This window comes from Osmia bicornis, unplaced genomic scaffold (assembly GCF_907164935.1).
Source record: "Osmia bicornis bicornis unplaced genomic scaffold, iOsmBic2.1, whole genome shotgun sequence".
Taxonomy (NCBI): Eukaryota; Metazoa; Arthropoda; class Insecta; order Hymenoptera; family Megachilidae; genus Osmia; species Osmia bicornis.
The window spans coordinates 11,752-16,131 of record NW_025791361.1 but is presented as its reverse complement, the minus strand read 5'-3'; positions in this window follow the sequence as shown (position 1 = coordinate 16,131).

Genomic DNA, 4,380 nt, shown 5'->3' with positions numbered 1-4,380 from the left:
GATATAGTAATAACGATACTGTTATTGTATGTACATTGATCTGTGGGAAGGTATCAGTATATTACATTATATCTGATGTAGATATAGTAATAACGATACTGTTATTATATGTATATTGATCTGTGGGAAGGTATCAGTATATTACATTGTATCCAATGTAGATATAGTAATAATGATATTGTTATTAAATGTACACTGATCTGTGGGATTAAATCATTATATTAAATTACATCTGATGTAGATATAGTAATAATGGTATTGTTATTAAATGTACATTGGTCTGTGGGATTAAATAAGTATATTAAATTTCATCTGATGTAGATATAGTAATAATGATATTGTTATTAAATGTATATTACATATCTAATGTAGATATAGTAATAACGATACTGTTATTATATGTACATTGATCTGTGGGAAGGTATCAGTATATTACATTATATCTAATGTAGATATAGTAATAATGATATTGTTACGAAGAGTACATTGATCTGTGGGAAGGCATCAGTATATTACATTATATCCAATGTCGATATAGTATAAATGATACTGTTATTCAATGTACATTGATCTGTGGGAAGGGATTAGTATATTACATTATATCTATTGCAGATATAGTAATAACGAAACTGTTATTATATGTACATTGATCTGTGGGTAGGGATCATTATATTACATTATATCTAATGTAGATATAGTAATAATGATATTGTTAATAAATGTATATTACATATCTAATGTAGATATAGTAATAACGATACTGTTATTACATGTACATTGATCTGTGGGAAGGGATCACTATATTACATTATATCTAATGTAGATATAGTAATAACGAAAATGTTATTATATGTACATTGATCTGTGGGATTAAATCAGTATATTAAATTACATCTAATGTAGATATAGTAATAATGATATTGTTATTAAATGTACATTGGTCTGTGGGATTAAATCAGTATATTAAATTTCATCTGATGTAGATATAGTAATAATGATATTGTTATTAAATGTACATTGGTCTGTGGGGTTAAATCAGTATATTAAATTTCATCTGATGTAGATATAGTAATAATGATATTCTTATTAAATGTATATTACATATCTAATGTAGATATAGTAATAACGATACTGTTATTCTATGTATATTGATCTGTGGGAAGGTATCAGTATATTACATTATATCTATTGTAGATATAGTAATAACGAAACTACTATTATATGTACATTGATCTGTGGGTAGGGATCAGTGTATTACATTATATCTAATGTAGATATAGTGATGATGATGTTGTTACCAAAGTTACATTGATCTGTGGGAAGGCATCAGTATATTACATTATATCCAATGTAGATATAGCATAAATGATACTGTTACTCAATGTACATTGATCTGTGGGAAGGAATCAGTATATTGCAGCAGATCTAATGCAGATATAGTAATAAGGATACTGCCATTATATGTACATTGATCGGTGGGAAGGGATCATTATATAACATTATATCTAATGTAGATATAGTAATAATGATATTGTTATTAAATGTACATTGGTTTGTGGGAATAAATCAGTATATTACATTTCATCTGATGTAGATATAGCAATAATGATATTGTTATTAAATGTATATTACATATCCAATGTAGATATGGTAATAACGATACTGTTATTGTATGTACATTGATCTGTGGGAAGGTATCAGTATATTACATTATATCTAATGTAGATATAGTAATAACGATACTGTTATTATATGTATATTGATCTGTGGGAAGGTATCAGTATATTACATTGTATCCAATGTAGATATAGTAATAATGATATTGTTATTAAATGTACATTGGTCTGTGGGATTAAATCATTATATTAAATTACATCTGATGTAGATATAGTAATAATGGTATTGTTATTAAATGTACATTGATCTGTGGGATTAAATAAGTATATTAAATTTCATCTGATGTAGATATAGTAATAATGATATTGTTATTAAATGTATATTACATATCTAATGTAGATATAGTAATAACGATACTGTTATTATATGTACATTGATCTGTGGGAAGTGATCAGTATATTACATTATATCTAATGAAGATATAGTAATAATGATATTGTTATTAAATGTACATTGGTCTGTGGAAATAAATCAGTATATTACATTACATCTGATGTAGATATAGTAATAATGATATTGTTATTAAATGTATATTACATATCTAATTGTTGGCGGAATTCCCTACGTACACGCAGCGTGACGAAGTTGGCAGCGAAAATAGTTCGTTGGTGCGACGTGACAGTACTAATGTATATAGTAATAACTGGAAATGTTTATATGTATTACATATCTACTGTGATATAGTATAATAATACTGTTATTATATGTAATATGATTGTGGGAAATGTATGTACATTATATTATGTAGATATAGTAATAATATAATGTTATTCTAGTACATTGATCTTGGAAGGATCAGTATTTACATTATATCATGTAGATATAGTATAACGATACTGTTATATGTACATTGATCTTGGGAAGGGATAGTATATTACATTATATCTAATGTAGATATAGTAATAATGATATTGTTATTAAATGTACATTGATCTGTGGGATTAAATCAGTATATTGCATTACATCTGATATAGATATGGTAATAATGGTATTGTTATTAAATGTACATTGATCTGTGGGAAGGTATCAGTGTATTACATTATATCTATTGTAGATATTGTAATAACGAAACTGTAATTATATGTACATGGATCTGTGGGTAGGGATCAGTATATTACATTATATCTAATGTAGATATAGTAATAATGAAGTTGTTACCAAAATTACATTGATCTCTGGGAAGGCATCAGTATATTACATTATATCTATTGTAGATATAGTAACTACGAAACTGTTATTATATGTACATTGATCTGTGGGAAGGTATCAGTATATTACATTGTATCCAATGTAGATATAGTAATAATGAAGTTGTTACCAAAATTACATTGATCTGTGGGAAGGCATCAGTGTATTACATTATATCCAATGTAGATATAGTATAAATGATACTGTTACTCAATGTACATTGATCTGTGGGAAGGAATCAGTATATTGCAGTAGATCTAATGCAGATATAGTAATAAGGATACTGCCATTATATGTACATTGATCGGTGGGAAGGGATCATTATATTACATTATATCTAATGTAGATATAGTAATAATGATATTGTTATTAAATGTACATTGGTCTGTGGGATTAAATCAGTATATTAAATTTCATCTGATGTAGATATAGTAATAATGATATTGTTATTAAATGTACATTGGTCTGTGGGGTTAAATCAGTATATTAAATTTCATCTGATGTAGATATAGTAATAATGATATTCTTATTAAATGTATATTACATATCTAATGTAGATATAGTAATAACGATACTGTTATTCTATGTATATTGATCTGTGGGAAGGTATCAGTATATTACATTATATCTATTGTAGATATAGTAATAACGAAACTGCTATTATATGTACATTGATCTGTGGGTAGGGATCAGTGTATTACATTATATCTAATGTAGATATAGTGATGATGATGTTGTTACCAAAATTACATTGATCTGTGGGAAGGCATCAGTATATTACATTATATCCAATGTAGATATAGCATAAATGATACTGTTACTCAATGTACATTGATCTGTGGGAAGGAATCAGTATATTGCAGCAGATCTAATGCAGATATAGTAATAAGGATACTGCCATTATATGTACATTGATCGGTGGGAAGGGATCATTATATAACATTATATCTAATGTAGATATAGTAATAATGATATTGTTATTAAATGTACATTGGTTTGTGGGAATAAATCAGTATATTACATTTCATCTGATGTAGATATAGTAATAATGATATTGTTATTAAATGTATATTACATATCTAATGTAGATATAGTAATAACGATACTGCCATTATATGTACATTGATCGGTGGGAAGGGATCAGTATATTACATTATATCTAATGTAGATATAGTAATAATGATATTGTTATTAAATGTACATTGGTCTGTGGGAAGGTATCAGTATATTACATTATATCTAATGTAGATACAGTAATAACGATACTGTTATTATATGTATATTGATCTGTGGGAAGGTATCAGTATATTACATTATATCTATAGTAGATATAGTAATAACGAAACTGTTATTATTTGTACATTGATCTGTGGGTAGGGATCAGTATATATCGTTATATCTAATGTAGATATAGTAATAATGATATTGTTACCAAAATTACATTGATCTGTGGGAAGGCATCAGTATATTAGATTATATCTAATGTAGATATAGTAATAATGATATTGTTAAAAT